The sequence below is a fragment of the Sorex araneus genome, chromosome X (genome assembly GCF_027595985.1).
Source record: "Sorex araneus isolate mSorAra2 chromosome X, mSorAra2.pri, whole genome shotgun sequence".
Classification (NCBI taxonomy): Eukaryota; Metazoa; Chordata; class Mammalia; order Eulipotyphla; family Soricidae; genus Sorex; species Sorex araneus.
The window spans coordinates 86475905-86497591 of NC_073313.1; the positions used below are offsets into that span (position 1 = coordinate 86475905).

At 41.4% G+C, this 21687-nt stretch overlaps 1 pseudogene; it reads right to left on the minus strand.

Moving 5' to 3' along the window:
* Nucleotides 1-1971: 1971 nt before the first annotated feature.
* On the minus strand, nt 1972-6770 carry LOC129399747 (single-stranded DNA-binding protein, mitochondrial-like; annotated as a pseudogene).
* Nucleotides 6771-21687: the final 14917 nt, after the last annotated feature.

A 21687-nucleotide genomic window follows, 5' to 3' on the forward strand; every position in this document is an offset into this window, starting at 1 on the left:
CAGGGCTATTACTTCCCAGGAAATTTACTGCGGTTGCCATGGGAAGGGACCTTCCTATTCTGCCTGCCTGCCTACTTCACCAGGACTGAGAGAAAAGAGAGAGTTGTTGCATCTGCTATGCGCACGTCTCAGAAGTAAAGGAACCAGAACCAGACTCTATAGATGATATTCTGATATTAACCCCCCACACCCCAAACTGCACACACTGGAGCCCTAAAGGCTCCAGCCCAGCTGGAAGATCTGCTTCCACTTCCATTTTCGACTCTACCTCCGCCTCCGTTTTTGACTGTGCCCGAGGAGCCTGCAGAAATTTCGGAGGTCTGGGCTGCTGCCGCTGCAGATGAGTCCCCTCCCCTGCTTGAAATCACTGCCAATGTGCAAGCCTCTTTGTTCAAGACTTCCTGCTTAGGCAGCCAGAGAGTGGTCTATCTCCCACTCAGAAGAGAAGAGTTCAGAAAAGGGGACTAGCAGGGAAGCACACTGTGATTAACCTGTGGTTAATTGCAGTCCCCTTAACAGACCTCGAATGGTATTATCAAACCAGAGAAGGAAGGGAAATGTGAGATCACAGGATTAACTGTTTAATATCAGGGAGGAAGTCATGTGTCACAAATGCTGTTAATTATGACAAGATGAAAGGCTTCTAAACTGAGTGAGAAGAGGGGAAAAAGTGAAATTCTCAATCTAAATCAGTGGGAAAAGGTTAAGGAGTTCCTGATCCCGGAAATTCTCTTAGCTCCAGAACCTGTACTGTGTAGAAAGGGTGGGGAGCTAGAGCCAAAAGCAGAAGAGACGTAAGAGCTTTGTGAGACAGTGCAGAGATAATTTCAAGGAGAAATTGGACTGTTTAACAAATAAAAGAGGTACAGAAGCTATCACAATTAAATCAGAGAAAGTTTTCTCATGTTGTCATAAACATTGGCAGTTCGTGTTCTCTTATGCTTCCTGCATCTGAAAGCATATGTTTGGTTTTTTCTGTGTGGAATTGTTAAAATATCTGGTATAGAAAGCTCATGATTTGAAAGAACTAAGATACAAGAACTACTGAAATTAAATAAAATCAAGTTTTCTCGTGTTTCCTAAAAATTGATGTATTTCAAATGTTTTCTTATGCTGGTATATCTAAATGCATATATGTTTTGCTTCTGCATTGGATTATTAGAATATCTGACCTAGAAAATCTCTTGAGTTGAAATAATCGTGGTACATAAAAATAGGTTCAATGAATAATGGTTTAGTTTAAAACATGAGTTTCTAGGATTAAAAAAATTGGTTGCAAAACTTTTATCCTACCAGTGTTTTATTTGATCTCTGAGACTTTGTTAAATTGAATTTCTCGTCTGAAGCCACAGCTTTGTGCCTTGGTAAAAGTCTTAAAGATATCAGACTTTCCTGCTGAAATTCCAAACCAGTCTCAATAGTTCTCACTGAAGGGGGAAAAAATGGAGTCATTCCAGAGGCTAAATACAGCCCCTTTGACTTTAGTGGCTTCTGAGCATGGATAATTAGGTGAAAATGTGAGGAATGACAACAATCAACTTTTTCAGATTATGTTGCTAACCTGTCCAGAACATGAATATGCATGCTATTATTAGGGTAATTTTGTTTCATGTAAACTTTATTAACCTAGTTTTGAACTTTCAGAGAACTTTATCACAACACTTAAGTGTTAGGAGGAGAAGGTCTAAAGCCCAAAGCAGAAGTATCAAGCTTTCTTTTTTCTTTTTTGGGTCACACCCAGCAATGCTCAGGGGTTGCTTCTGACTCTCCACTCAGGGATTACTCCTGGTAGTGCTTAGGTGACCATATGGCATGCTGGGAATCAAACCCGGGTTGGCCGCGTGCAGGCAAATGCCCTACCCGCTATGCTATTGCTCCAGCCCCATGTCCTTAGGAATTTTTGATACTACACATTATACATGATTTAGAAATAAAACTGTACCAGGTAATGTTCAATGATGAATCTTTCAACTATTCTTTTTCTTTTGTCTGGTCACTCAGAAATATAATGTTATCAGCTATAATAGTCATTGCTTATTGCCTCATGTTATTTTTCTCTGTGTTTTCACTGTAGTCTACTTTCCCTTCCACAAAAATTTGAGACCCTCCTTTTCACATATTGATATGCCACATCTCTGAGGCCTGGTCTGAATACTGATATTCTGTGCCATGTTTTCTTTTGACTGACATTGCCTATCTGGTAGACTTCATTCTTCCCCCTCCGCCTACCCCCATCGCCACATCTCATTTGTGACTAGAGACCGTGACTGGGTTTTTCCTTCCACCTGTCTCATTACAGGGTCCTACCCCAACTGTCCAAGTAACTGCACATGATTCAGAGATAATTCAAGAACCAAGCTGCTTGCTACCTCAGACAGGTGTCTCACGAACTGGTGAAGTATCTAAAATACAGTTCTTCAAAATATGATTTCTAATGTCTTTTCATAGATATCAAATCTTTAGTCTTTCTCAACCTGTAACAACAACAATATGTTAGTAATCTTATTCAGGGCTTAATAGTTCCAAGGTGAGATACCACAACTTTTACACACTTTCCTTTATGAAAACCTTTTTTGGATGATTTTAGTGAATTTTTCATAACAAGCAATACAAAATAAATTATTTAGGATCTGCCTTTGGGACAGACTTGAGTGGTGGCGGGAAAGTTCAAAATAATGGCTGTGGGACAGTGTAATGGTGGTAGGATTGATGTTGGAATAATGAATGTAATAAATTATTGTGAAAAACTTTTAAAAAATAAAAATTTTTATAAATCTTTAGCCTTTTCCTTCCTTCCCCAGCACTGAGGCTCTAGCACTGTCAGCTTCATGCCAGGAAATAGTGTTTTAACCTTTTATATCTGTTTTCCTAGAAACAGAAATTCTTTTTTTTTAAACAGAAATTCTAAAGATAAAAATTTTCAATATGTTTTCTGATTAATTTCTAATATAAAGTGAACTCTTGGGGCTGGAGTGATAGCACAGCGGGTAGGGCGTTTGCCTTGCACGCGGCTGACCCGGGTTCGAATCTCAGCATCCCATATGGTCCCCTGAGCACCGCCAGGAGTAATTCCTGAGTGCATGAGCCAGGAATAACCCCTGTGCATTGCCGGGTGTGACCCAAAAAGCAAAAAAAAAAAAAAAGTGAACTCTTGCCAAGAGTAATATGTGATAAGATCTTTAATTGTGAGCATCTTACAAACTTTTTAATATTTATGGAACTGATTTAATGTTTTTGAAAGAGCACTAGAGAGTACAATTTTTTTCCTGCTAAATGAGATAACGATCAGCAACTTGTGTCCAAACTTCTTGGGAGATCAAGCTGTATTAACTTTGGCAAAATAAGGAAGTTAAACTTGTAAGATGTGACTATTTTTTTCTTTTTTTTAAGAAAGGCAATTTCTTTATGTGAAGAATTCCAGTTTATTTTTTTATTTTTATTTTTTTTTGCTTTTTGGGTCACATCTGGCATTGCAAAGGGGTTTCTCCTGGCTCATGCACTCAGGAATCACTCCTGGCGACGCTCAGGGGACCATATGGGATGCTGGGAATTGAATCCGGGTCGGCATCGTGCAAAGCAAACGCCCTACCCGCTGTGCTATCACTCCAGCCCGATGTGACTATATTTTAAGTAAAAAAGATAATGGATGGAGATATAATCAGTGGAAAAACCTGAAATAGAATGAAGAAATGTTACAGGACAGAATGAACATAAAGAAATGTGTAGAAGGCTTGAGGATATAAAAAATATGTAGAAGGTGAGGTTGTGGTTTAAGGAAAGAAACTATGATCAAACTGTATTGTTATAAGAAATTCTTTAAATTGTATCTGCAGAATTCTTCTAGTACCTTTTTGATATGATCTATGGAAAAGATATTAGATGGGTGGTCCTGACTCTTGTTAAAATGCTCTTAGATAATTGGAAATCAAGGTTTTCAACATGGACTAAATGAATTGGATATGAGGCTAAACTGTATGCTCTATCTCTATAGATCTTAATGCTGGAATCCTGTTACAGTGCTCTTAGATAATTGGAAATACAGGTTTTCAACATGGGATTAAATGAATTAGACATGATGTTAAACTGTATATTCTATGTCTACAGATCTCAATATTTCTTTTGACTAGTACCCACAGCAAACAGGTGTATGGCATCTTAATATGAGTAAAGTGAAATAATTATTTTTCTTTTCTTTATACTTTCAGTATGTTTTTGATATTTCATGGCACTATGTTGCTTTGCAAAAATCCTGATAGGAAATATTTCCTCTCTGTAATAGAGTCTATCCCTCACACAGACAGGAAAGCCAGCTATGGGACCCCAAAGCCCTCTTTCAGGGAAACAGATTGCAGGAATTGGTCTAAATGACAGGAGCAAATATTTAACAGGTACTGCTACAAGAGCCCTACAAACCTTAGGGAGACCTCAGAGACAGGTCAGCTCAAGGAAAGGCTGGGAATTTTCTCTGCTATGAAAAGTGAGGAATCTGCAGGTCTGCAATGACTGACCAGCTTGGGCTCTGTTCTCAGTCAAGAAAATCCTGGAAACCAGGATTTCTCTCAGCCTTGAAGAAGGGGTGGGATGGCCTCCTTTCTGCCAGGACATTCCTATGGAAAGTGGCCCAAGGCCACCTCCAGCTCACCCTGCAGTTTCAAGGTCACCTCCAGCTCGTTGTGGCACCAGATCTTCACATCTTTACAACAATCAAGCCTGGGGTAACCCTGATGTGACAATTAAAATATAAATGCTGTTATTGGTGTTTTCTGCTCTGTCTTAGCCAATACCCAGTACTTCTCAGTAAATACTGGGGTACCCCAAGTAAAGGGTTCTCCAATCTTGCTGTGCTTATACAAAAGAACAAGTCTGGTTTATTAAGTCAGCTGGCAAATTTAAAGTGAAAGTGTAGAGAAAACCATGTTTCTGTAATTTGCCTTTTTGTAAAAATCAGATTCTCGTTCTACAAAGGTGATTGAAAAATATATTCTAATTAGCTTGATTTAAAAAGGTAACGACATAGGTAATCCAGATAAAACTTGTTTTATTAACTGTAAGTAAGCAACCTACTCTATAAAGGAACTCACAGCTGCATATGCTGTCACTAGTCTGACCAGGATAGTTCAAGTGAGAGTTTTACCAAGGAAAATGTCAGCTGAAAAGGCAGACATATGCTTGAGCCTGCTAATAGGTCAAGGAACTTCCAAGTGAACTTCTGAACTGGTTCTAAGTATTTATTCTTAGTTCTATGTGCATGTATAGTCATTTGGAGAGAACAAGGATTTTAATAGCTTTTAATTCTTGTTACTGAAAAAGTCAGAGAGGTGACTTGTTGTTTCTATGTCCATTAGAAAAATCTGGACACAGTAAGTCACTTTCTATCAACCAAACTCATAGGTGAAGAAATCATTCCTTTCATTTTTATAATCATAGGAATAGGCATGACTTCATGTTGCTTTGGTTTTTGTTGTATTAATTAAATTTTGTGTTTGCAAAAACAGCAGAAACAGTCCTTTGTGTTTCAACATATGAATTGGGTTGCGAAGGACATACACTGCTCCCTAATGATACCATATACTTAATCAATTCAATTTCTGGATCAATTAACATAATAATTAATGGTAAGTAAACCAGCAGATACTTGTATACCACATTGATAATAACCGTACTTATAGACACTACAAGATAGATGTTAACCCAGTGTTCATTGACTGGTAAATGGCTAAACAAAATGTTTCTATACATGTACACTGGAATATTTATTTAGCTTTACAAAAGGAATGAAATTTAAAAAAAAGGAATGAAATTTTAACACATGCTGTAAGTCTGACAGGGATAAAACCTGAAAGCATTATGCTAAGTGAAATAAAAAGCTGGACACAAAAACAGTACATATCATTTTTTTTGTAATTATAGTTAATTATATGTAATTAATTATATTGCCACTATACACAAATTTTTAAAGAGAAAGTAGAATAAACGGGGTCCAGACACTGGAAAATAAAGGAATGGAGAGTTATGACTTCAGAGTTATAGTTTTCTATTTGAGGTATTTAAAAAGTTCTAGGTCTGCAGAGGTACTACAACAAGTAGGACACTAGCCTTGCACATAGCTCACCTGATTCATTCCCAGGTACCCCAAATGGTTCCTTGAGTCCTCCCGGAGAGGTGCCTGAGCACAGAACAGGGAGTAAGTCCTGATCACTGCCAAATGTGCTCCATAAGGCAAAAAAAAAAACCTTTGCAAGTTGTTGGAGAAATAGTACAGAGCCGTAAGTCCTGAGTTATGGGCTTTGGAGGCCAGTTGTGGCCCAAACTTCCCCCTCCCCTGCAAATCTATACTTTGTGGTGATGATGAATGCATTCTAATGCCACTTAATCATAAAGTAAAAATTGTTAAAATGCAATTGGGGGGGGGGGGTAACTTGGCAATACTCAGAGACTATTCCTAGCTCCATGCTTGAGGTTGCTCCCAGTGGTATGCTGAGAACTATGTGGTACCAGGGGTTCAACACAAGCCCCTTGCATAAAAAAGTATGTGCTCAGTCATGAGCTATCTCTTTGGCCATGAAAATGCATTTTTTATGTCACATACATTTAATTTCACAGTCCAAAATATGTAATATACAAAAAAATAATTCATTATACTATGTAAGTGATCAAATTGTTGAATTTGAATTATTTCTCAATAAAGTTGTTTACATTATCTTCCCCAAAGCACTATCAAGGGAGATGGAGAGTGAGAGCATAGCAGGCAAGTCACTTGCCTTGTACATGGTCGACCCAATTTTAATCCTAGTTTCCACATATGGTCCTCCAAGCCTCAGGAGCAGAGCCAGGAATAAAGCCTGAGCACTACCAGGTATGGCACCAAAACCAAAGACCCATATTAAGAAAAAAATACTTAGTAATACATTTATACACATCTCACATTCCAGGAAAATGCAAGACATATACACTGAAAAATACAACCATCTTGAAAGAAACTGTAGCATTGTAGCACTGTCCTCCCATTGTTCACCGGTTTGCTCGAGCGGGCACCAGTAACGTCTCCATTGTGAGACTTGTTACTGTTTTTGGCATATTGAATACGCCATGGGTAGCTTGCCAGGCTTTGCTGTGTGGGCAGGATACTCTCTGTAGCTTGCCGAGAGGGATGGAGGAATCGAACCCGGGTCGGCTGTGTGCAAGACAAATGCCCTACCCGCTGTGCTATCCCTCCAGTCCCTTGAAAGAAACTAAAAACTGAAATAAGTAGATTTGGTGCATATAAAGCAAGTACCTTACCCACTGTACTATTGCTGGTTCAAAAAGGATTTTTGTTTCTCACCTCATATCACAAACATTACTTAATTCAAAATGAATCCTAGTCCTAACAATAAGACTTCAAACACTAAAATCATAAAATGAATATATAAATGTAAATTACATGTGATCTTCGATATGCCAATTAATTTAGAGGGTGGGGTCACACATGGCAGTCCTGGGGGATCATATCTGGTGCTAGGTTAGGATTTTAACCATTGTGTAGGTGCATGCAAGGCAAGTACCTTAACATTTCTGTTTTATCTCTTGGGCCCAAAGGCAGTGATTTCTTTTCTTTCTTCCTTTTTATAACTTTTAAAAATTGATTGAGGTTCTGTGATTTACAATTTACTGATGCCTTCTCATGCAGATAATTCCAACATTATACCCATCACTAGTGTACCCACATCTCTCCCCCAAGGACCCCAGTGCCTCTTTCTTTCAGATTTCTCCCCCACTAACTCAGTTGTGTGGGTCAGTTCTCCTGTTGGAGCTGTCTGTGGCCCTTTGTTGGTACCTTGCTGTATATCTTTTTTTTTGGCTTTTTAGGTCACATCCAGCGATGCTCAGGGTTGACTCCTGGCTCTGCACTCAGGAATCACTCCTGGCGGCGCTCGGGGGACCATACGGGATGCTGGGAATCGAACCCGGGTCGGCCGCGTGCAAGGCAAACACCCTACCCGCTATGCTATCACTCCAGCCCTGTATATCTTTGTTGTTGTTGTTGTTGTTCCTAAGCAGGAAACAAGATTACTCTATATCTATCCCATTCCTTCTCACTTCACTCAGCATATTCTCTTGTACCATCCATGTCAAGATAGTGATTTCTTTTTTGGGGGGGGATCACACCCAGCAATGCATAGGGGTTACTCCTGGCTCTGTACTCAGGAATCACCCCTGGCAGTGCTCAGGGGACCATATGGGATGCTGGGAATCAAACCCTGGTTGGCCGCGTGCAAGGCAATCGCCCTACCCGCTGTAATATTGCTCCAGCCCCCTAGGTAGTGATTTCTTAAAAATACCCATGCAAGGAAAAAAGATGACTGAACTTAAGTTAAAAATACTTCATTTAGGAGGCTGAAAATAACTCTACAGTGGGTGAGGTGCTTGCTTTGCATGCAGCTCACTTGCACTCAATCCCCATCACCATATGATCCTTTGAACCCTGAAGGAAGTGAGAGTGATCGCTGAGCCTGCTGCTAAGAGTAAGAACATTTCCAGGTGTGGCACACACACACACACACACACAAAACAACACTATAAAAAAATCCCACCTCAGAGACTAGAAACATGGTGGTAAGGCGCTTGTCTTACATAGAGCTGACCCTGGTTTAATTGCCTGCACCCCCCAGTGAACACTGAACACAGAGCTAGAATAAGAACTGAGCACTAAGTGTGGTTTACAAAACTTTGTAACACACACACTGTCTCTCTCTGCATCTCTCTATATATATACATATACATGATATATATACACATACATGATATATATATACACACATATATATGATATATATATTTCTGCTTAAATGACTGAATCTTGAAGTAGTTATGCTAAGTACTAAACTAATGTTTCATCTGTGGAGCATTAATAAGCAAATATACTGACCAACCCCCGCCCCAAAAAATCAATTCCTACTCTATGAGAACTATGATGGGTACTGGAGGGAAAGGGGACTCAAAGGGAGGAATGGATGAAGGGGGTTCTTACACATTTTAAAATTTGTAATTGGAAGATATTAAAAGCTGTTTCTGAGGCTGGAGAGATAGTATTGTGAGTAGTGTGCTTTCCTTGCACACGGTCAATCCAGGTTCTATCCCAGGGATCCTATTTGGTCTCCTGAGCACTGCTAGGAGTGACTTCTTCTTCTTTTTTTTTTTTTTGCTTTTTTTTTGGGTCACGCCTGGCGATGCACAGGGGTTACTCCTGGCTCTGCACTCAGGAATTACCCCTGGCCGTGCTCAGGGGACCATATGGGATGCTGGGATTTGAACCCGGGTCGGCCACATGCAAGGCAAACGCCCTACCCGCTGTGCTATCTCTCCAGCCCCGCTAGGAGTGACTTCTAAGTGTAGAGCCAGGAATAATCCCTGAGCACTGCTGGGTGTGACAGCAAAAAAAAAATTGAAAAAGAATATTTCTAATAGAAACCGTATTTCTGACTTTCAGATCTGCTATGGGATCCAAAAAGCTTAAAAGGGTTAAATCCCACTGTTCCAGGAGTCAGAGAATGTTGGAAAAATGGCAAGTTCACAACTTTTCTTATGTTTGTCAAACTGTTGAGATCACACAACCAAATAGCTCCAAATCTAAGGAGACATGGGTACTTTCAGAGAGATGGGAACTACTAATATTTGCTTACCTGGAAATGAAGCAGCAGAACAATAAAAATAATTCTGCAAGAATAGTTTGTGATTGTGAACATAAGCTGGTAAGAGTGCAGAGCCCAGTGAAGTCTCAGTTTTAAGGGGTTTTCACGTCCCCTTGCAGACTTTTCCACAAAACACAAATTGACCACACTAATGGAAGAGAATGTGGATCGAGTGTGATTTTCAAGTGCTGCTGATGAATGCAAACAGTTTTACCATTCGAAAATGTTTGATAATTTCTTTTAAAGCTAAGCATGCATATCACACAGTAATTTCACTCCCAGGCATTTACTCAAGAAAATTTATGTTCACAAAAAAACCCGCATGTGAATGTTTGTTGCAGCTGTACTCATAGTTGCCAAAAACTGGATACAACCAGATGTTCTTCAATGAGTGCATAGATAAACCATGTTGCATTCATACTCAGAAATACAAAAGGAACACATCATTAGAGCTCATACAACAATAAAATTCATCACAAGAATCATTTTGCTAAATTAAAGAAGTCAGATACAGGAGCTTATGTACTGTGTGATTCCAATTCCATGACATTCTAGAAAAGTTACCTTACCATAGGAATTAATACCAGGGATGTTACTTTCTATTTTTATTTTATTTATTTTCTTTTGCTCTTTGGGACACACCCAGCAATGCCCAGGGGCCACTCCTGGCTCTGCACTCAGTAATTACTCCTGGTGGTGTTCAGGGGACCGTATGGGATGCTGCGGGTCAAACCCAGGTCGGCAAGGCAAACGCCCTACATGCTATATCACTGCTCTGGGTCAGCGTTATTTTTCTAAACCATGACTATGGGTGGGAATGGGAGGATATGGGAGGGAACCTGAAACAGTGGTGGAGGAAAGTTGACACTGGTGGTGGGATCAGTGCTGCAGTATAGTATTATAAAACTCAACTATGAATAATTTTGTAAATCACGGTGCTTTAATAAAAAATAAAAATATTTTTAAAACTTCAAATAAATTTTCTTCTAGACACTGTAATTAACAGTATTGATAATGGGGCTGGAGCGATATAGTACAGCGGGTAGGGCATTTGCCTTTCATTCGGCCGACTCAGGTTCAATCCCAGCATCCCATATGGTCCCCCGAGCACCGCCAGGAGTAATTCCTGAGTGCAAAGTCAGGAGTAACCCATGTGCATCGCCAGGTGTGACTAAAAAAGCAAAAATCAAACAAACAAAACAAAAGAATATTGATAATGGCAGGGTTTCATGCAAAAGAACATTCAAACACCACAGCCCCCACCAGTGTCAACTTCCCTCCACCATGTCCCAGTGTCCCCATCCAATTCTCCATCCTTTATATAAGCTTCCTGTTAAAGACCAGTTCTCAGTTTCTACTGCCTATTAGTTACTTGTTGTTTCTCCCCTCCCCTTTATTTCTTCACCATCCTATTTAGCTTAATCTATTTTTAATTTGTTGTTTCTTAAGCCAGAGAGATAGTATAGAGGGCAAGGTACTTGCCTTGCATGCAGCCACCTCTGCCCTGTTTGATCTCCAGCACCACATGTGGTCCCCTGACACCTGAACACAGGGCCAGGAGTAATTCCTGAGCACTGCTGGGCATGGCTCCAATCTAATTAATTAATGGGACTATGAGCCAGACTGTTTTCATAGAGGGGGACGGGTGAGAACCTTCCCTGTCCCAAGGGACCCAGCCCTGGCATCCAAGCTCCACTACCCAACCCCGCCACGCTCTGGGCCGCTTTCTGGATGCTCCAGCGAGCCTCATGTATGAATAAAGTCCCACAGAACCCAGATAATGCAGAACTTTGTGACCTTGGACTCTGGACGCAATGGGATCCGGAAGAAGAGACCTTCTGCCTGCCATCCCCCAATCTCCAGTGACCCAGGGATCACACCCATAAGCCACACCCTGCCACACCCTGCCTCCTCATTGGCCACCCTCAAGATTTCAATGGCTGCTCCTCCCAGGCGGGAGTACAAAATGAGGCCCCCATAGCATGCCACCAGACTCCTCGCCAGACTGTTTTCACTGGGGCACTCCAGAAAGGGACGGGTGAGAACCCTCCCTGCCCCAAGGGACCCAGCCCTGGCAGCCAATCTCCACTACCCAACTGCTGCCATGCTCCAGGCCGCTTTCTGGACCGCGCTTCTGCTTTGTGGCCGCACAACATATTATAAGACACTTCCTACCCATTTTCCATAATTACCCTGCCATATTTGATGGAGTTCAGACATACCTCTCAGAGAGCCCGGCAAGCTACTGAGAGTATCCTGCCCGCACGGGCAGAGCCTAGCAAGCTTCCTGTGGCATATTCGATAGCCAAAAACAGTAACGATAGGTCTCATTCCCCTGACCCTGAAAGAGCCTCCAATCATTGGGCAAGACGAGTAAGGAGAGGCTGCTAAAATCTCAAGGCTGGGAGGAATAGAGATGTTACTGGTGCCCGCTCAAGTAAATCGACGAACGAGATGACAATGATACAGTGATACCGTGAAATAAAATTTTAATTTTCCTGAAATCCTATATAATGGATACATTCTACCAGAGCAACAGTTGATAAAAAAGGACTTTAGAAGCCCAGCAGAGTGGGACTGGCGCGCTAACACAGTAGATACGGGGCTCTCTTTGCATGTGGCCGGCTAGGGTTTGATCCCCAGCATTCCATATTGCTCCCAAAGCCCACCAGGAGTGATAATCCCTGAGAACAGAACCAGGACTAAGCCCTGAACACTATCAGGTGTGGCCTCAAAACAAGACAAAACTAGTTTTTTCCTCTAACTGCACTGAGAAAACCTGGGGCTGAACGTGCACTATAGCTGGGAGGAGGGGTACCATACTCAGTCCAGCCCAGATAGGGCGCAATAAGTTTTCAGCTGACATTAGAATCACTAGAGTTGGAAGTGGAGATGTGTCCTTCGAATAAAGCACACCACTCCAGGCTGGTGAAATATTGCATTCGCTAACTTGTCTATATATTCTACTGGCTTCTAAATCTTTAAAAAATATATAGCTATTTGGTCCAGGGCTATAGTTCAGTAGAAAAGTACTTACATTCTTGCCTTGTGTGGACTAGAGCAGGGGTTTGATCCCTGGACCTCATACCCACCTGAGCAGTCTCCCCTGCCCCAGTAGGTCATTCCCTAGCACCACTAAGTATGGCTCTGGTGATGATGAACTCTGCCAGTAGAACTCTTTATCTACAATGGACAAAAGAACAAAAGAATAGATGTTTTCTCTGATTTCTCTATTCAGTAACACGTATGGTATCAAGCATAAAAAATTTCTTAGGAAGATGGAGAGATAGTACAGTAGGTAGGGCACTTACTTTGCATGCAGCTCACCTGTGTTTGATACCCAGCAACTCATATGGTCCCCTGAGTACCACCAGGAGTATTTCCTGAAGGTGGAGCCAGGAGTAACGCCTGAGCATCACCAGGTGTGACCCAGAAACAAAAAAGAATCTTGTTTTTTCTTATTATTATTTTAGTTATTATAGTTCAGGCCACATATTTACAATAGTCCTAACATTTATGTGTTTTGTTTTGTTTTGTTTGCGGGTAGTGTGAGAGCTTGGGACACATTGAGTGTTGAGTCACTCCTGGAGATACTTGGGGAACTTTGTGTGGTGCTTGAAATCAAACCATGTTGTCCATATGCAAGGCCTTAAAGTCTGTGCTATCTTTATGAACCATATCTTTTTTTGCCACACCCAGCAATGCTCAGGGGTTACTCCTGGCTCTACCCTTAGGAATAACTCTTGGGAGTGCTCTGAGAAACTTATTGGATGCCAGGTATTGAACCCAGGTTTGCCACATGCAAGGCAAGAACCCTACTCGCTGTACTAGCTCTACTCTGACCCATGTCTATAATTTCACCTTACCACCACTAAATTGCTCAAAATCCTCCACAAATACCCTTATGTTATTTTCAATTCAGCCAATCACTTCCTTCCATCCACTCTCTCCTCACTTGGTATTCTTAATTCTGTAACCCAAGGCCAACGGTTTGTTGTCATTTGATCCTGTCTGTTCCCTTGTTTTATTTTTCTGCATATCACATATGAGGGAAAACATTTGTAATTCTCCTTCTAGCTTATTTAACTTAACATGGTACCTCCACTTGTGTCCAACTTGCAGTGAATGGCAAGATTCATCCTATAGTTGTATAGTATTCCACTATGCATGTATATGCCCACATTTTTAAAAATCATGACCATTTATCCACTCATTTGTCATTAGGTACTATAAATAGCTGAGGTTGGGTTAGAGTTAGTGGGTTGCATCACATTCTCTGTATGCAGGAGATTCAAGTATGTCCACGGGGTATGGCCCCAAAACCAACGTAACAAAACAAAACAAAGAACAACTGTAGTTCGGTTGCACATATTCCTGACTATACTGTCACTGTCACTGTCATCCTGTTGCTCATCGATTTGCTCGAGTGGGCACCAGTAACATCTCCATCTTGAGACTTGTTGTTACTGTTTTTGGCATATCGAATACGCCACGGATAGCTTGCCAGGCTCTCCGAGAGGGGCAGAGGAATTGAACCCGGGTCTGCCACATGCGAGGCAAACGCCCTACCGCTATGCTATCACTCCAACCCTGACTATACTAAAAACAAAGCTTACAGTATAAATATGTGAGAGGTGTGCACTTCGTTGATAATTCAATAAAGTTATTTTAAAAGAACCATTAAGATTTCTATACACTTGCATTGAACAACTTGAAATCAAAATTAAGAAAGCAATTGCATCTTCCCCACCTTCTGACATGTGCCTAGTTAATATATTAGCAAAACTTGAACCAATTGGGTCTGGAGAGGAGAGAGAGATACACGCAGATGCAGATAGATGTAGTTTTAATTGTAGTTTTTTTTCTTTTTGGGCCACACCTGGCAATGCACAGGGTTACTCCTGGCTCTGCATTCAGGAATCACCCCTGGCAGTGCTCAGGGGACCGTATGGGATGCTGGGAATCGAATCCGGTCGGCTGAGTGCAAGGCAAACGCCCTACCTGCTGTGCTATCACTCCAGTCCCCAGATGCAGATAGAGACAGAGAGACTGATACATGGATGAGATTTGTTTTATTTTGTCTTGGGATCACACTCTAGGTCCAGGGATTACTCCTGGTTCTATTTCTTACCTGCTATACTCTTTCAAAAGTTTCATGCTCTACTGACTGAGCTAGCTGGGTGTTTGTTTTCTCTTAATATTTAATAAAGTCTAGTCAATTTACACATTTATGGCCTGACCCATTAACTAATGTGCATGGCCCATTTGTTAGAGACACCCACCTCAAAAGTGGGACTTGCAAACCATGAATTAAAAGGTAATAGAGGTCTTGCCTTGTACGCTGTTGACCAGGGTTCGATCCCCACACCCCATATGGTCCCTTGAGCCTGCTAGGAGTTAATTCCTGAGCATTTCCTCGTGTGGCCCAAAATCCAAAAAGAAAAATAGGTGGTAGGGGCTCCAGAGGTAGTACGTTGGGTAAGGTGCTTGTCTTGCATGCAACCAATGCAGGTTCAGTTACTCAACATCTACCCCACCAGGACTTATGCCTCAATGTAGAGCAAGGATTAAGCTCTGAGCGTAGCCAGTTGTGACTCCCCCAAACAAACAAACAAAAATAATAACAAATAGGGGCTGGAGGAGGAATAGCACAGCAGGTAGGGCGTTTGCCTTGCACCAGGCCGACCCGGGTTCGATTCCCAGCATCCCATATAGTCCCCTGAGCACCACCAGGGGTAATTCCTGAGTGCAGAGCCAGGAATGACCCCTGTGCATCGCCAGGTGTGACCCAAAAAGCAAAAACAAAAAAACAAATAGGGGCTGGAGCAATAGCATAGCGGGTAGGGCGTTTGCCTTGTACGCAGCCGACCCAGGTTCGATCCCCGGCATCTGATATGGTCCTCCAAGCACTGCCAGGAGTAATTCCTGAGTGCAAAGCCAGGAGTAACTCCTGAGCATAGCTGGGTGTGACCCAAATAGCAAAAAGAATCTAAAAAAATAATAACAAATAAAAATAAGAGGTGGTAAGGCTGGGGAGGCATCTTAACAGGCTGGAGTGCAGGTGGTTCATGAAGAAGCCCTGGGTTCTCTTGAGCACCGCCACGGAGTGACCCTCAAGTTCTCCCTTGTCACAGAAGGTTGTAGCAAAAATTAAAATTAAAAATTAAAATCTGTCAACAAGTATGTCATAAAACTGTAGAGGAAAAATAGGTATACTTAGCACCCAATATGCATATATTCTCCTTTCTAAACTCTAATCCCCCTGACAGTCATTAGACATTTCTTCAGCAGCCAAGAGAATAAAACTCAGCTGGAAGAGCCTGAGCGATAGTACAGTGGGTAGGGCATTTGCCTTGCACGTGGCTGACCCGGGTTCAATCCCCGGCAATCCATATGGTCCCCTGAGCACTGCCAGGAGTAATTCCTGAGTGCTGAGCCAGGAGTAATCCCTACATATCGCCAGGTGAGACTCAAAAAGCAAAAAAATAAACAAAGAAAAGAATCAAAAAAACCCAGTGGAGATCCAGAGAAATATTTCAAAGAGTTGAACACTTGAACACATGCTTTGTGTGTGTGGGAGGCCCAGATTTACTCCCCCCCAATCACTGCACGGTCCCCTGAACAGGACTAGGAGCAATCTCTGAGCATAGAGCCGGGAGTAACCCCTGAGCATTGTCAAATTTTCTCCCCCTGCCCCCAAATAAACCCTGTTTTGGTTTTTGTGTCACACCTATCAATGCTGAGGGGTTACTCCTAGCTATGCATTTAGGAATTATTTATGGCAGTGCTTGGGGAACCATATGGAGTGCCAGGAATCAAATTCAGATCAGCCATGTTCTAACCTTTATACTATCACTCCAGCCCTCCCCCAGAAAACTTTACAGGGATACTATAGGTGAAAAAATGTATTTTTTTGGTTTAAGGACCATACTCAACAGTGCTCAGGGATTACTCTCGACTTTGTGCTCAGTGATGACTCCTGGCGATGCTTGGAGACCACATGTGGTCTCTTTGATCAACCCAAGTCAGCTGCATGTAAAGAAAGCACCTGAAGCCCTGTACTATATCCCAAACCCCGAGTAAACATTTTTTGTTGTTAAATTTCGTTGAGGTGGTTTAATTCTTGCCTACCTATACAAGAAGTATTTGTCTGGGAATCCTCTCCCCTACAACTAAAAACTAGTACAAAATCACTCTCTCCCAGCTATCCAAAATTCCCCATTCCGACTGGCAATATTCGCTAGCCAACACATGAGTGATATCATGAGTGAAGACATCTATATTCAGTCCCTAGCATATACATTTGGAGAACATGAAGTGTTCTTTAATTTGAGGGGTCGAGGCTTGGGTGCTCAGGGCTTTACTCCTGGTTCTGTGCTCAGGCATATCTCCTGGTTGTGCCTGTGAGATCATCAAGCATTCAAGGCAAGCAACTTAATTTTTGTACTATTTCTCTTGGTCCCTAGGAAAATGAGTTTTTAAAATGTAGAGCCGATGGGGCTGGAGCAATAGCACAACAGGTAGTGAGTTTGCCTTGCACTCGGCTGACCCGGGTTCGATTCCCAGCATCCCATATGGTCCCCTGAGCACCGCCAGGAGTAATTCCTGAGTGCGTGAGCTAGGAGTAACCCCTGTTCATCACCAGGTGTGACCCCAAAAAATGTAGAGCTGAAAGAGATCAGCTAGTAACTTTAAGACATTGGTTTTCAACTAAGGATGATTTTAGTTTTCACTGTTCCTCACCTCTCAGGCACCACTGCTGTGACATGTGATATCTTGAGGTGTTTTTTGGTGTCTAGTTAGTAAAGGTCAGGGACGTTGGAAAATATCCTCTCGTGAGCAAGAACCTCCCCCAAAACAAATAATTCCCAGTCTAAAATGTCAGTTGTCAAGGTTGAGAAACCATGTGTCAGTTCTATTTTGACTAATATTTTAAAAAGCTATTTGTGCTTTTCAGAGAGCTTTACAATATCTTATAGTTTTTCTGGCTTTTGTTTTTCTTGTGCATTTCTCCTTCTTGCTTGTGTCGGCCAATTCTATTTCTTTCCTTCTTTAAAAAACGGTAACAACACTGCATAATAACATTATATAATTTCAGGTGCACATAATTGAAAAGCAGTTTTGTGAAAGCTCCCACATTCTAATCAGCACATTTATTTGTTCCCTTTGGAAGAAGATGCTTTCTATTGTGTTTGGTAATCATACAATCTGTCTCTCCCAATGTTTGAAAACTCTATTTCTAAACCTCTGGAACTTATACAGTAACATTTTTTGTTTTAGGGGCCACAGCTGCTGTGTTCAGGATTTAATCCTGGTTCTGCACCCAGGTGTCACTCCTGGTGGGGTACTGGGACCCTATGAGGTGCTAGGGATAGACCTGGGTCAGTCACATGCGAGGCAAGCACTCTGCTTGCTATCACTCTGCCCCACAGTAAGTTTTTTTTTGTAGGGGCATGGGTGATTGAGTCACAGCTGATGGTGCTCAGGGGCTAGTCTCGTCTCTGAGCTCAGAGTTCACTCCTGCTGGTACTCCTAGAGCTCCATGCACTTCTGAGGGTCTAACCCAGGCCTTCCACATGCAATGCATAAACTCAGCCTCTTGGGCTATTTCTTCAACCCAAATAACTTTTCTTTGTAAAGAAAAGTAATCATTCTCCCGAGGGAAACTAGCACATATTTTCATGTTTTCTTTATTTACTACCTAGTTTTCCTTATTTTCAGAATAACTCTATTCCATATTTTGAGAAGAGTGTAAGTCAGGTTATATGGAGTAAAGGTGATGTTGTTCAAGATTCATTAAATACAAGTAGTTGCAATTCATACATATATTTTTAGAAAATTTTATCCTAGGGAACAGTAATAAGGGGAATCCATTTATTTTTCAAATTACAGGGACATCAGGCATGAAAAAGCTCATGCAAAACTCAGTGTGTTTAAGACTATGTAGACTTTACATGTGCTGCTACCATGTTCTTTATATTTTAACATGGTGATATAGAAAACTGGTGTATGTGCATATGTGGGGAATTATGTTAATTTTTATTTGTGTTCATTTTGTTAGGAAGAGAAGCATGGGTAGATTTGTCACATAAAGAAAAACATAATATAAAAAAACAATGTCTTATTTATCTTGAAATTCAAGTGTTTGGCAGGTCACCCCAATAATCTTCAAGAAACATTACTGGTTCTGTGCACAAGGTCCACACCCAGTGTTGTTGGGGACCATCTGTGGTGCTGGAGCTTGAATCAGGGTTGGTCACATTTAACAAAGAAAGTGCCTTAATTTCTGTACTATCTCTCCAGTATTCTTTAAAAAATATTGTAAAGTAATGTGTTTACAATGGTGTTGAAATTTATGGTCTTGGTTTATAGTTTTGCCTCACCACCACCAAAGTGCCCAAGACAGCCCCCCATGTCCCTCTGTCACCTCCCATCCACCTACACACCCCCTCCCAATCTGGTGTTCTCAGTTTGTGCTCCAGTACCCTGAGTTGATTATCAGTTGGTGTTATCTATTCCCTTGTGTTTTTTCTTCTATCTACCACAGATGAGAGAGATAATCCCATGCTTGTCTTTTTCCCTCTGGCTAATTTCACTAAGCAGTTCCAGCCATGAGTTTAATTCTTAATCCTCTATAATGATTCTGTGAATGATTCTGTGAATAACTCTTTTCTCTTTTCCTTTCCTACCTTAGTCAATTAGAATTTATATGTATTGCTTGGAAACAAGAACCCTGATTAAGTCAAAGAATTTACCTGAGGTTAGCTGGCTGTTTCTGTCTGATATGCCATCTAAGTCACCACTCCACTCTGGATAATCTTTGCTTCGAAGGGTGGGAGTCAGTTTTGGGACCACATATGGTGGCAATGCTCAAAGGTTACTCCCAGCTCTGCACTCAAGAATCACTGCCAGGAATGACTTCTGGCAGTGCTCAGGGCACTGTAAGAGATGCCAGGGATCCAACATGTGTCAGTTGCTTGCAAGGCAAGCAAGCGCACTACCTGCTGTACTACTGCTCCAGTTCCCAAAAGACACTTTACAATGGTTCAGTCTTGTCATTGATGTTGTTTTTGGTTTGGGGGCCACACCCAGTCAGAACTTACTCCTGGATGTAGAGGTGTGTTATATCTATAAATCTATACCACAGTGACGGTAACACTGTAAGCCTGCGATCCAAACTACAGCAACCAAATTTAAAATTATGCCTGTCAAGTTTGCAGACTGGGGAGTGGGAGGGAAACTGGGGACATTTGTGGAGGGAAGTTGACACTGGTGATGTGGTTGGTGTTAAAATGTTGTATGCCTGTGCCAGAGCGATAGTACAGTGAGTTGGGCATTTTTTTTGCACACAGCTGTCCCAAGGTCGATCCCTGGGACCACATTGATCCCTCAAGCCTGCCAACTGCAATCCCTGAGTATAGATACAAGAGTTAGCCTGACAACCACCAGGCTTGCTCTTTCTCACAAAAGAAATACTTTATGCCTGAAACTCAACTATGAATAACTTTGCAAATCACAGTGTCTTAATAAAACATTGTTTGGGGCTGGAGCAATAATATAGCCAGTAAGATATCTGCCTTGCATGTGGCCGACCAGAGTTTGATACTGGCATCTTGTATGGTCTCCCAAGCACTGCCAGGTGTAATTTCTGAGTGCAGAAACAAGAGTAACTCCAGAGCACATTTGGATGTGACCCCCACCCCAAATTTAGTTGTAAAAAAGCACTACTTAAAGAATACAATTTAAAGACTTTTAATAAATCTGTCAACTTGTGTAAGCATTAGCACAATCCAGTTTAGAATACTTTGCCATTTTAGTAAGATCCCTTGGGTCCACTTACAGTTAATCCCCATATCCTTAGATGTGGGCAACCACTAACCTAATTGGGTGTAGATTTATAGATTATTTTTCTTACCACTTCAAAAGAATAGGATTATACAAACCTCAACTATTTACGGTATAGTTAGTTCCCAAAAGATCTATGTCTTAGAGCAGAAATCAATGAAACTGAAAACCTAAAAACAATAAGGAAAATCAAGGAAACAAAGAGTTGTATCTTTGAAAAGATCAATAGAATTGACAAACATTCAACGGCTGACAATGTAAGAAAACACAATTACTCTTAAGAATAAAATAGGAAATATCATTATAGATCCTGCAGACTCAAACAGATAATACTAGAATATTACACACAATTCTACATATATATTTACATGGGGGTTAGGCAACACCCAGCGGTACTCAGAGGTTACTTCTGGCTCTGTGCTCAGGGGTCCCTCTAGGGCGAGCTTGGTGGACTATAAGCAATGCTAGGGATTGCAAGATCCCATATACAAGAAAAGCATCTTAATACCTGTATTATTTCTTTGGCTCATATTTAAATTTTTATAGGAATCATACCTGGCCATGCTGGGGATCAAACCCAAGGGCTTGGTGGACTTGAGCAACAGTACAGCAGGTAGGACGTTTGCCTTGCTCACTGCCAGTGCGGGTTCAATCCCCAGCAACCCATATAGTCCCCTTAGCTTCTCAAAGAGTAATTCCTTTTTTCCTTTTTTTTCGTTTTGTTTTGTTTTGTTTTGTTTTGCTTTTTGGGTCACACCCAGTGATGCACAGGGGTTACTCCTGGCTCATGCACTCAGGAATTACTCCTGGCAGTGCTTGGGGGACCATATGGGATGCTGGCCACGTGGAAGGAAAATGCCCTACCTGCTGTGCTATCGCTCCAGCCCATCCTCCAAAAAAATATAATGGAATCTAACACCTTTCAATTAATTTTATGAGTCAGTATTACCCCAGTATCAAAACAAAAAATAGTACAAAAATAACAAACACAAAAATGCTAGAAAATTTAATTAAATAATGTATAAAGACACTTATACCCCCATAGTCATGTGAGACTTATTTGATATTCTGGTATGATAGTCTCATTTGATATTCAAAAGTAATTCATAGAACTGACCCTATCAGCTGACAAAAGAATTCTACAATCATATCAACTAACACTGAAACACAT